We start from the raw sequence: 12,835 nt of genomic DNA, 5'->3' as shown, positions 1-12,835 counted from the left end.
ACATCTTGTCTCCTCATTTACTGGCCTGTTGTGCAGCGAGCAGAACGAGTTTGGACTTGGTAGCATCTTAACAGTCCTATTCCCTCAGCCACAGAGGTTCAAAATCTCAGTTCTCTTGGTCTCCTTTCTCTCCTCAGCTCTATTAGTCATCACCACAACCTACGGATTCTTCTTCCTTAATGTTTCTCCCATCCCTTACAGTTACACACAAGCACTGCAGCAGTGGAACTAATTTTAAGATAATTTGTGATATACAAGAACTTCCAAAAAGTAAATAAAAACTAGAAAATTTCCCAACTCTTCTGTCAGTTCTTCACACTACACAGTTTGAAGTTAATTTCAAGATCAAGATCAGAATAACTCATCCTCAAAGGAAAGTTGCATCACAACCACTGTCTATCTAGGGCTGGGTTCCCTGGGAAGCAGACTCTGAGATAGTTGATTAAACTACAAGAGGTTTTATACAGATTTCCTGCATTTTTTAATACATGATCACTTTATTGAATTTGTTTATTATTTCCAATTGCTTTTCAGTTGATTTTCTCGTTTTTTTTTTTTTTTTTGAGGAATGCAATGACAATATCCATAGGTAATAGGAAAAGTGCTTTCTCATTTAGAATATTAATGCCTTTTACTTTTTAGCTATTTTATTTAGCATGTTTATACTGTGTGAGTCTTTAATCAGAATGCTTATGTTACACCAATAAGCAGAATACAAGTTATTGGTTTTTATATATGTGTATGCTATTAATTTTATTGAATTTTTTAAAAAATCAGGATACTATGGTTTTTGGAAACCTCTCATGATCAAATAATTTCCCCTTTGATTCATTAGTATGAAAAAATATAGTATTAGATGTCCTAAAAAAAAAAAAAAGTGCAAGAGGCTTTGCAGGGACTGTGCCCGGGACCAGCATCTGGAGAAGGGAAGGGACTAAAAGGAGGCAGGACTAGGGAGAGGGAGGAGGGGCCACAATGCAGGCTCAGGACAGGTCCGTGAGGCACTCAGAAGCAGCACTGACTCCTGAGAGTTGTCCTGAGTTGAGGGGGGGGGTGCCTCTGGGACAGGGTGACTCTAGCTGGTGCAGTCCCCGAAGGGGCTGGCTCAAAGGGCAGTACTCCCAGCAGCTTCAGGGAACAAGTCTTCATCCCTGATGGGCAGTACCTGGACAGCACAGCACAGCATCCCCACAACGTCCCACCGTGGAATGAACTGCAGGGGGCTCGGCCCCAACCAACCGGGACCCTTGATTATTGAGAGTCCCTGATTTTCATGACTTCAGGATAAATCAGTCATCAGGGTTGACTATTGTGTCAGCCCAGCAACCGGAGGAAACACTGTGCTTCCTTTTATCATGGCCTGACACACCATCTTACCTCCCAACACTCACAAAGACTAAAGACCAAATATGTGTGTGTCTGTGCAGGGGATGGATTTAGTTTTATCTAAGTGACACCAAGCAAGGAAGAAAGTGAAAAAACAGCTTTAAGTCTCCAACCCAAATAAATCTAGTAGACTGATGACAAATTGAAAGGCAAGCATTTCAGCAATTTAAAACACTACTCAGATTTGAAGTGAAGGAAATCCCATTCATAGAAATAATTTTTTAATGTTGCTCTTCATAGAGTCAAAGCTTTGAGCAGTTTCTCACTTGAGAGAAACTGAGAGGGACTGGACTGCATGCCTGAGTCCTACTGTTCTGACACATGACTGTGTCCATCACAGACCCAGGAGAGAGAGCCAGAAACAGAAGCCACACTTCAAAACTAACGTAGAGGCAGAGAGGCCCCACTCATGCCTAATTCTTGCTGGATTCAGGGAGTGACTCGAAGGATGTGCAGAGAGATCCAGCTTAAGGCCCCCTTCCTTGCCCCATGCATCCTTATTAAAAGGTCGACTTCAAGTACTTGACTTTTTTCAACTTGGTGTCGTCCTGCAATTCAAATCCTTTAGTTGTTACTATTTCTGACACAAATTAAGATAGAAATGCAATATGGTTATGGTGAAACACTGCCCTGCCCCAGAAATTTCTAAGACTAGAACTGCTAGAAATAGCCCTCAGAAACAGTCCCCTTCCTTACCCAGTTCTGCTACAAGATAAATCTATGTTAAAACCAATCTTTTCTTGGCAGGAAGTTCTTGGAGGCCCTCATAAGATAATGATGAAATAATGATACCTATCATGTATTTATTTGTGTTTATGTGGCAGGGGAAAAAAATGAATCCTAGGAAGATCCAGACCCCATTGATTTAGAAAGTCCTCCTTTATCTACATATTGTTACAACTGGAGAAATCAGATAAAGCAAACGATGTGAAGGCAAGGAGGGAGAAATATCTTGATCCTTCAGCCCTAACCTTACAGGAAGCATCTGCTCTGATAACAATGACTCACAGCCTCTGATAGCAAAGTTAACATTCTCTTTTGAAAGAGGGAGAGTGCTCCGGGCAATAGTGTTTTCAATAAAAGTGTGTCAACTGAGTCCAAAACAGCCCCTGAAAGTAGCACATTTTCTTTCTCTTTTTCAAAGATCCATCCTGCTCCCAGGATAGGGTTGTCCGACCCAGTCTTGAGCACTTTAGCCTTCCCAAAAGCATATGACCAACTTTCCTCCCAAAGGGAAAATCTAAGAATAAAGTTTAAAAACCAAGTCACAATAACATGCACCCCAGTGTTCATACTATTTGTTTATAGAAAAAAAGAAAAGAGACTGATAAAGGAGACTGCAGAAGAGACAATGTAGGAGAAATTCTAGAATAAGGGTGTGCAAATGCACAAGCAAAGCCCAAATATCTATCAAAATCATCCTTGTTATTCTGGACCTCTGCCCTGGAGGAAAACTGCCACACTACTAGAGCCAAAGTGATCATTCTTAATGAACAATGAATGTGGAACTACCTTAAGTGTTGTCTGCTGTGACTTAGTATTTCAACATTTTCTTAGCTATTATTATAAAAGCAAAACTCATTCATTTTCAGAATAAACAGTTCAATAATAAAAGTACAGATCCACCCCCACATAAGGTGGAAACGACACTTCTGGCATCTTCTTTGACGTTACTACTACTTACAATATTAACAGCTATTGTTTACTGCGTGCCCAGTAGGTACTAGTACTGATTGTAACTTTGTAACAACCCTGGGAAGTACCTCATCCCCATTTTACAGAGGCTCAGAGAAGTAAAGTAACCTGCCCAAGATCACACAGCTAATACTAAGACTCAGTCTCAGATCTTAAGCACTAACTACATTTCCTCTCCAGGGAAACAAGGCCTCCCACTTTCCTGACATCATACCTATGAAAGACAAAGTGGTCTGGCACCTGCACTTATCAGCTTTTCCTGACTCCTATCCCAAACTAACCCATTCAACTTCGCAGTGCAGAAAGAACCCTGGATGTAGATATACTTTGATTTTATCTCTTCTCATGATGGAGTTAATTTCTCTGTGCTGGTAAACGATAAACATTTATAATGAAGTACTGTGGAATCCCATCCATCCTTCATTTCATACCCTTACATGATGTTTTTAAAAGATAATTCTTAACACGATAGGAATTTATGCCTCAATTTTTGGCCTCTGACTAAACATCTAAATATGCATCTGGTTAACAGTTTATAGTTGGGTGGTAGGATTGCAGGTGATTTTGGTTTATTTCCTTTATTTCCCAGTGTTTATCAGGTTGTGAGCACTGAGTACAGACTATTCTTTCAATTAAAAAACAAAGTTCATTTTAATCAAAAGAAAATGTTTACATATTTTAACTGTTTATCGTCCCCTCCTCAAATTATTTTTCCCTTAGTATTGAAAAAGAAGACATTCCTCGACCCAATTTAATCCTGGGCCTGGTTAGAAAAAAACTTAAAACAAGAGATGTGGGTTCTTTTACCAATGGTTCCCACTTTTACGTTATCTGTCCTTTTTCCTTCTACTTAAAAAACTGGAAAAAAAAATCCATAAAACTAGATTTTTAACTACAGCTCATCTTTTCCTTCCCACAGGACTACTTAGTAAAATCCTCTGCACTCAATAAAGAAATATGGTTATACATGGTTTGTGTAAACCATACATAAGTATGGTTTTGTGTCAGACTGTTAACGAGACCCATCTCCTCTTCTGGGCACACACTGGTCCACGTTCCCAGCCTCCTGTGCAGCTAAATGTGGCCATCAGAAAAGGAGTGGTATGACCACATCCAGGCCTGCCCTATTAAAAACTCCCAAGGGAGAAATTCCATGCTCTTCCACTGCAGTCTTGGAAACCACATATTAATGACGATGGAGCCACAAAATGGAAGGAACCTGGGTCTCAGAATCTCCAACTGGAAGAGCATCTCAGGAACACCATTTTGGACTCACATGCGTAAGGATTAAAGTGTATTATGCAGTGGGAAGTAAGTGGGTTCTGTTTGCTTGTCCAGAGTTCTTTCAAAGTAACTTCTTAAGTGGTAGATGTTTACAGTGTGAAGAATATTTTTTAAGTTAAAGAAGTAAGTTTTTGGTTCTACGGTGCCATCTCTTAAAAATGCAGGGAAAGAAAAATAAACTAGGAAAAATGAAGAGCACAATTAATCAAGATGTTACTGTTTACCAACTTTCTCTTTTAAGAATTGTGAGGTAGATAAATAAAGCCTTTCTCATATAAAAAAAAAATGTATCATGTAAGCTACTGAAAATGTAGGGCTTCTCCATTAACTCACCTAGCACACAGCTTTATCAACATACTCCAGTTACTACTGCAGAAGGGCAAGACTGCTGTTTATCTTACCTTTTTCAAAGACTCCTTCTGCTTCCAGCACAGAGACGGTGAGGTTGGCCAACATCTTGACCAGCTCCACCTTCACAGTGATCTGTGAGGGGCTGTGTTCCAGAAGCTCCACCCCAATAGTCACATTTCTTCCAGGCCTGATGATCCCTGGAGCTGTCAGCAGAAACTTGGGCCTAAAGGAGGGGAAAACAAAGTTTCTTAGCTGCACATCTCTGTTCTTTCAAGATCCTCAACTCTCACAGATAGTGAGACAGTCTCCCTGTACTGTGCCAACTGCAACTGTTCCAATTACTGTTGCCCCACTGCTCCATTTAGCAATGGCACTGACACGCTATTATGACAGTAACACCCATAATCAATTTTTATCCAGCTTTATTGATATAATTGACATACAGCACCATGTAAGTTTAAAGTGTACAGAGAAGGCTCTTACATAACATCATGATTATCCTAAGTTTATTGAATATCCATAATCTCATTTAGATACAAAATTAAAGAAATAGAAAAAACGTAGTTTTTCCTTATGATCAAAACTCCAAGGATTTACTCTTAACTTTTATATATGACATACAGCAGTGTTAGTTGTATTTATCATGCTGTACAGTCTCATAAATCAATTTTAATGCAGTAATTCATGCACCACTAGAGGATGGCCTGTGTTATGATTTCCATTTTATAAACTACAAAGAGCACAGGACAGCTTACCCTGGGACATGCAGAAGTTACTGCCAAAGTATAAGCCTCTAAATTCCTTTACAGAAGATCTCATCCCAGCATGGCTTTTTTTTTCTTGGCTTAAACACACACACACATTTTGCCTGTTTCTTATTCAAATCTTCATGCTTTGGCATCTACTCAAGAAAACATCATTTAACCAACACCACTGATTAAAGTATACCATCTGAAATTCAACTATCCTTGGTGACTTTACCAGGTACGGAGCATAAGAACTGCTAAAACAGCACTTTCTCTGCCAGAGCTAGGGGTTAGGGCTCAAGAGCAAAAGCCTTTGCGGAGGTGGGGGGCCGGGGGGTTGCAGGGGCTTTCTATCACTTGGGTGCCTCACGAGTTACCTTCCTACAAAGTCTGTACCTGAACCCATGCTTCAGTCACCTCGGCCACACCTTGCCAACGCCAAAGTCGGGATATCTCGTTTAGGGGGGAAAAAGTCTTCCAAAGAAAAAGGCACGTTATTTGGGAGGAAAAAGCTGAGAAAAACGCAGAGGCAACATGGACTAAAAGTATAACTACCGTCTTTAGAAAGCAGTTATGGGCAGAGACCTTTCAGCAACCTCCTCGGTGGAGAAAGTAACTGTTCCATGGAACACTGAGATCAAGCGACAGACGATCAAACCTCCTGGCCAGGGTCTGGCTGGGGATCACCTCTCGTGCCCCCCAACCCCACGTGCTCCTACCCGAGGGCAGCGGCCAGCTCTGAGCTCCATAAGCAGAAAAGGTGGCGCAGAGGTCACCATCCGGGGACCCAGCATCTTGGCAGCCTGTGCCCAGGGACTGTGGGCTCCCAAAGAAATTCGCAGGCACTAGGGGATGTGGCCTCCAACCTCCTCTGAAATTTGTCCCAACTCTGGAGTTTAGCAATCTGCACTGGGCACACCCCGGAGCCCAGCAGAGGGAAGGATCTAAATTGAGCTGGAATTTGGTAGCTCCATCCCTCCCAGACCATCACAATGGTGCTCCTTGCTGCCCTGGCAAACATCTCAAACCCAGGGCAGGCCGAGTGTGGTCAGCCCAACCTGGCCCCAGCCCCGGCATCCCTGCTCCCTGAAGAGAATATAGGGCACCTGGCCCACCGAGCTTCTGGGGCTGTTTACATTAACGCTCCACCAACGGTGCCCACTGTGTACAAACAGGCCCATCCTTGCGTGGAGAAATTCATAGCAGTTATGTGAGGTGGAAAAAAATCAGTCATTGTCCTCCAGACTATGAGTAAAAATTTTAGAGAAAAGGTGAGTGTGCATGCACGCTCACTCACACACACAGGTAGTTGTTTAATGTCTATAAATAGGCACAAAAGAAAACTTTTTTCTTTGAGACAAAAAGTAAGGTCTATGTCCAAGAAAATGTGGTTTCTCAGCTTTAAAAACAAAAGGGAGAAAAGAATTCTGGTACACGTGGAAGTTAGGTGTCACCCCTTGGATCTCTGAGAAACAACTATGTGGGAAGACACTCCATACTCTGGGCTGTCTCTAAGCACATCTGCTACAGGAAGAATTTATAAGCACTGCAAGGCTTGGAGCAATTCACATCAACCCTGTTAGGACCAGGGTGGCTCTCCTGTCCCCAGGAGGGCCAGTGGCCCATGGTGCCCGGCAGTGGCTGGGCCCCAGCTCCTGCAGTCTGGCTTGTGTGCAGCTCCTTTTCAGCTCCTTGGCACTGTCACCATCTTTAGATGACTCAGGTTCCACCATGACTACACCATAAAAGCCGGGAACTGCCAAAAACTGTCAGAAAACAGGCACATTCAGTTCCTGACAACACAACATTTCTAATTTTCATGGAGAAAAGGTTTAGATGCTGGCATTTTGATATGGGGCAAAATGCAAAAGGGAAAGAGGTCAGCAAAGACTCGTCACATTGGCAAAGCTATGGGCTAAATGGGGGGGAAGCAACACCTAGACACGGTGTGGTTTTGGCGTCCAGGAAATGCCTTCCTTCCTTTCCTGTGCCACCCTTCCTCACCCTGCTGAGCAGCCTGCAGGGGTCCCTGGGTCCTCCTGTCTCCTGCAAGCGCCTATTTTAATGGCAGCATCCTGTGCAGGCAGGGCTCGGGTAAAGTAAAAGGGCAGGAGTGGGCACAGGACCTTGGTACAGACCCTGTCCCTGACACAGCCGTTACTGCTTGGCCTGGCCTCCTCACCGCTGTTGTGCAAGGTCCAGTGTGGGCTGCGTCAGGGGTTAAATCAGCACTTCTAAAGCTCTGTGTGCATGAAAATCAGAGTGAAATGCACATGTAGCCCCCTGGCCTGGCGGACTGAAAAGGTGACGGTCAAAGTCGCCTAGCACCTGCTGCCCTCATCCCTTCGCGGTGCCTAACCTGAGCGCAGCGCGCAGCCCCTCGGCAGCCGGCGCTTCCTCCCGGGTTTCTTCCCCCCCACCCCCACCCCAGCTCGCGAGGCCAAGCTGAGAATGTGACCTCTCCGGGACGCACGGCTTGGTGCTCGCTCCCATACCCCTGGGAGCCTCGGGTGCCAGGGCTCGCGCAAGGCTGCCCCTGCGTCCCTGCCCCGCCCCCAGCCGCCCTCCAGGCGCCCCAGCTGTCTGTCTCACTGCACAGCACTCGTCCCCCCAACCCAATGGCTCCCAGGTCCCGCGCCGGTCCCCGCATGGCTTTGTCCCGGTGGCTCGCACCTTCCTCACCGAAGACATCCTAGGGCGCTACGAGCAGCAGATGCCCAGGAACAATGACCAATCGCTCGTCAGTCAGCCGGCACAGGGATTCTGGCCGCTGCCTCAGCTCTGACCAATCGGGGCTCCATGCCCCGGCCGGCTTTATGGCTGGCGCCTGCGTGCTGGGCGCGCGGGGGAGGCACCGCGGGCGGCACACAGAAGCGCTGACCAGCGCGAGGCCCCCGGACTGGAGAGGGGCGGGGCTCACGCCAGCGGAAGCGCCAGGCCTCGGACCCGTCACCCCAGCACGCGCATTCACGCTGGTCGCCCAGCCTTATTGGCAGCCATGATTTGGGAAGCGCGCGCACCCCCGGCCCACCAACTGTTGCATGGGGAACGGCGGTAAGGCGCTGGAAAGCGGGTGTCTCGAGCCGCCCGAGGATGCCGCCGCGTGCCCGCCGCCCACCGTGCTAGGTGCCTCCAGTGGCGCGCAGTGCGCAGACGTCAGCCATAAGGCCCCAGAGTGCAAAAAGCTCGAGCAGGTTAAAGCGGTGGCAGCGGTGAAGAACCCTGGCCTGGCACACTGAAAAGGTGACGGCCAAAGTCGCCGAGCGCCTGCTGCCCTCATCCCTTCGCGGTGCCTAACCTGAGCGCAGCGTGCAGCCCCTCCGCAGCCGGCGCTTCCTCCCGGGTTTCTTCCCCCCCCCCCCCCCCCCCCAGCTCGCGAGGCCAAGCTGAGGCTTTGACCTCTCCGCGATGCACGGCTTAGTGCCCGCTCCCATAACCCTGGGAGCTTCAGGTGCCCGAGCCACGCGCAAGGCTGCCCCTGGGACCCTGCCCCACCTCCAGGCGCCCCAGCTGTCTGTCTCGCTGCACAGCACTCGTCCCCCCAACACCAGTGGCTCCCACGTCCCGCGCCGGTCCCTGCGTGGCTTTGGCCGGTGGCTCGCACCTTCCTCACCGGAGACATCCTCGGCCGATCCGAGGAGCAGGTTCCCAGGAAGAAGGCCCAACCGCACGTCAGTCAGCCGGCCCAGGGATTCTCGCCGCTGCCACATCTCTGACCAACGGGGGCTCCTTGCCCCGGCCGGCTTTATGGCTGGCGCCTGCACACTGGGCGGGAGGGGAGGCACCGCGGGCGGCCCACAGAAGCAGTGACCGGCGCTGCGCCTCCGGAGAGGAGAGGCGCGGGGCTCACGCCGGCCGGAGCGCCAGTCCTGGAACCCGTCACCCTGGCATGAGCATTCACGCTGTCCGCCAAGCCCGCTTGGCAGGCACGACCTGTGGAGCGCGCGCACCCCCTGGCCCACCAACGGTTGCGTGGGGAAAGGCGGGTAAGGCGCGGGAAAGCGGGGGGGTCTCGAGGCTCCCGAGGATGCCGCCGCGGGCCCGAGGCCCCCTGTTCGTGGTGCCTCCGGTGGCGCGCAGTGCGCAGGCGCCAGCCTTAAGGCCACAGAGTGCAAAAAGCTCGAGCAGGTCAGAGCGGCGGCAGCGGTGAAGATCCCTGGCCTGGCAGACTGAAAAGCTGATGGCCAAAGTCGCCTACCACCTGCTGCCCTCATCCCTTCGCGGTGCCTAACCTGAGCGCAGCGCGCAGCCCCTCGGCAGCCGGCGCTTCCTCCCGGGTTTCTTCCCCCGCCCCACCACGGCTCGCGAGGCCAAGCTGAGGATGTGACCTCTCCGCGACGCACGGCTTGGTGCTTGCTCCCATACCCCTGGGAGCCTCGGGTGCCCGAGCCCCGCGCAAGGCTGCCCCTGCGTCCCTGCCTCGCCCCCAGGCGCCCCAGCTGTCTGTCTCGATGCGCAGCACTCGTCCCCCCAACCCCAATGGCTCCCACGTCCCGCGCCGGTCCCCGCGTGGCTTTGGCCCGGTGGCTCGCACCTTCCTCATTGGAGACATCCTCGGGCGCTCCGAGCAGCAGATGCCCAGGAACAATGCCCAACCGCACGTCAGTCAGCCGGCCCAGGGATTCTGGCCGCTGCCTCAGCTCTGACCAACGGGGGCTCCTTGCCCCGCCAGCTTTATGGCTGGCGCCTGCGCGCTGGGCGGGCGGGGAGGCACCGCGGGCGGCGCACAGAAGCGGTGACCAGCGCGAGGCCTCCGGAGAGGAGAGGGGCGGGGCTCGCGCCGGCGGGAGCGCTTGGCCTCGGACCCGTCACCTCGGCACGCGCATTCACGCTGGTCGCCGAGCCCGCTTGGCAGGCACGACCTGGGGAGCGTGCGCACCCCCCGGCCCAACAACGGTTGCGTGGGGAAAGGCGGGTAAGGCGCAGGAAAGCGGGGGTCTCGAGGCACCCAAGGGCCTCCGTGCCGAGATTCTGGGAATGGAGAGGTTCGTCCTGATGGGAAACAAGCCTGGTAAATCAGTCAGGATAGTGATAATCCCAGTTTACATGACTTTAATGTCACTGTTAATCACACTTCGTTCCCAGAAGCATCTGGTTTGGGCACTAAATTACATGCTTGCTCTGAACTTAAATCCCCATTACATTTGCAGAGCACAGATCAAGTTGCAAGTGTTTCACGTTCTACACCTTAGGAATTATACCTGTACCCAGTTTTTTGTCCCATAAATAGCCTTTATCCTAGTACCTTGAGGAATATACTTGTATATAAACAATGCATATATAAAATCATGATTCTTAGAAAGTTAAAGTAGGCACAACATGAAAGATGGCTGGTTCTACTTTTCACTGGGCAGCTTGATTGTCCAGAGATCCTTAGTAGGATAATAAAATAAAGACATGTATGACTCATAAATTACTACTAAACTCATAAATATAATAAGGTGTTATTTATTCTTGTCATAAATTCATTTTTCTTACTTTCATTTCTGTTAAATCACTAGTTATATTGAGATCAACAAAATGTTTACATGGTTTATGTACTAGTGATTATAATACCAAATCAGATGACCTTTCTTAAAGTATTGTCCTTCTGTGTTTTTCTTAATTTCACTTTGGGGGAACTTCACTCTCCTGAGGCAGTCACATTAGGTCTGTTGATAAAACTCTTAGAGTAAAGTTAGGCTCAGAATTTAGTTTTCAGGGCACATCAGAGTGAAGTCATAGTGGTTCTGAAGTGTATACAGATCATAAGAAAAACAAATGGATCACACAGTATCCTTAGAAAAAAAACTATTCCACTCTTCAAATTTCCTGTAGTGCATCATCTAGAAAGAGTCCTCCCTGAGCTCGCCTGGCAAGCCCTGGCAGACAGAAGTCCTGAAAAACCGTCCCAAAGGAGACAAGGGACTTTTTTGGGTAAAGGTCTTTCCCATGGATGGAACTAAAAATACCCCCAAGATTCCAGAGAAAGAAAGAAATGCAGAAAGGGTCCTAGGGGGTTCAAACACTACGGAGAAGGACTGAGTACTGCAGGGAGCAGGATGAGAAGGCGCTGAGGGAGAGAGAAAGGTAGGTGGTGAGGACCCGCCTTTGGTGAGGAGGGGCGGGAGACTCCTGGGACCTTGGAAACACGGGGGCACAGGTGATCCACAGACCGGCTCCCCACATCACTCACATCTTTTGCTGCCCACTGGGAAGAACTTCCAGAAACAGGACTCTCAACACAATGAACAGATACCTGTCCACAGGAAACACACCTGGAAGCAGTGCCCATCAGTCCTCATCCATACAGATCTGCTAGTAGAGGATCTGTGAGCAGCGCCCATTGGTCCTCATCCATACAGATCTGCTAGCAGAGGGACAGACTGAAAATCAGCACATTGCAGGTAATTAAAAGTCCCTCTCCCAATTTCCTCTCTTCAAAAAGAAAAAAGTGTAACTCAATTACTCCAAGATCAACAAAATAGGCTCAAAAACATGTTGTGATTTTTTTTAATGAATTAGAACAGCAAGCATTAAAAACAAAAATGGATCAGTAACAGAAGAAAGTAAAAATTGTTGATTGGACTCAACAAATAAAAGAAAAACACAAATTCAGTAATTTAGTCTCAGAAATGAAGGCTAAATTACTAGATAATGGGAAAGAACATTCAAATAAAAATGTAATGAGACAGTGAAGGAAGGCAGAAAAGCAAACAAAAAATAAAATGAGGCAAAAAGTAAAAAGTGTCAGAGAGGAATAGGCTGAAATGGAGAAAGTGGCTACTGAAGAACAAAACCCAAACAAAGGAGCAGGATTCATCTGTCCAGCTGTAATAGAACATTCCAGAAATAAACTGAAGATGGACAGGTCCACCAGGTGCCTGGCATAATTGACCCAGAATGATGTTCTTAGAGACATATCCTGTTAAAACTCTCAGATTTTGAAGACAAAACTTTCCCTGGAGCTTCAAAGCAGAAAGATCAAACACTTTCCAAGGGCAAGAGAGTTAACTGTGCATCAGACCTCTTAAAAGCAACATGCAAGCAAAATAAAAATAGGAGCAATAAAGCAGTATTATCAGGAAAATCAAGGGGAAAAAAACCAAACCAAGGATTTTGTAAACAGGATTTTTGGCAGAATTTTGTAAACAGCCAAAGTGCTGTTTGTGTTTCAGGCCAGAGAAAAACAGTCTTATGGGGACTCCTACACACTGTCTCTGGCTTCACTACAAGCTGCCTCCATCTACAAGGTGGCTGCAGGGAATCAGAAAATCCTGCAGTGAGAAATTAACATCCTACCCTGCACAAGTAGGACTAGGACAGGAAGGGAGGGTGACGGGGAAACACCCTGTGTCCCACCACTTACACCTGTGTCTCTTGTTCATGTCTTT

The 12,835-nt window shown here is 48.0% G+C and overlaps 1 protein-coding gene across 3 annotated transcripts in view; it reads right to left on the bottom strand.

The window, feature by feature from the left end:
- Positions 1-10,111, bottom strand: part of LOC105103246 (transport and Golgi organization protein 1 homolog) — an 86,357-nt gene extending 76,246 nt beyond the window's left edge. For all 3 annotated transcript variants that reach the window (XM_064476981.1, XM_064476978.1, XM_064476977.1), the window contains exons 1-2: positions 9,997-10,111; positions 4,767-4,939 (exon numbers count right to left, since the gene is read on the bottom strand). The gene's annotated coding sequence lies outside the window, so the exon portion shown is untranslated. The remainder of the gene's footprint in view (positions 1-4,766; positions 4,940-9,996) is intronic.
- Positions 10,112-12,835: the final 2,724 nt, after the last annotated feature.

Source organism: Camelus dromedarius, chromosome 20 (genome assembly GCF_036321535.1).
Source record: "Camelus dromedarius isolate mCamDro1 chromosome 20, mCamDro1.pat, whole genome shotgun sequence".
NCBI lineage: Eukaryota > Metazoa > Chordata > Mammalia > Artiodactyla > Camelidae > Camelus > Camelus dromedarius.
This window is presented reverse-complemented; position numbering and strand designations above follow the sequence as displayed.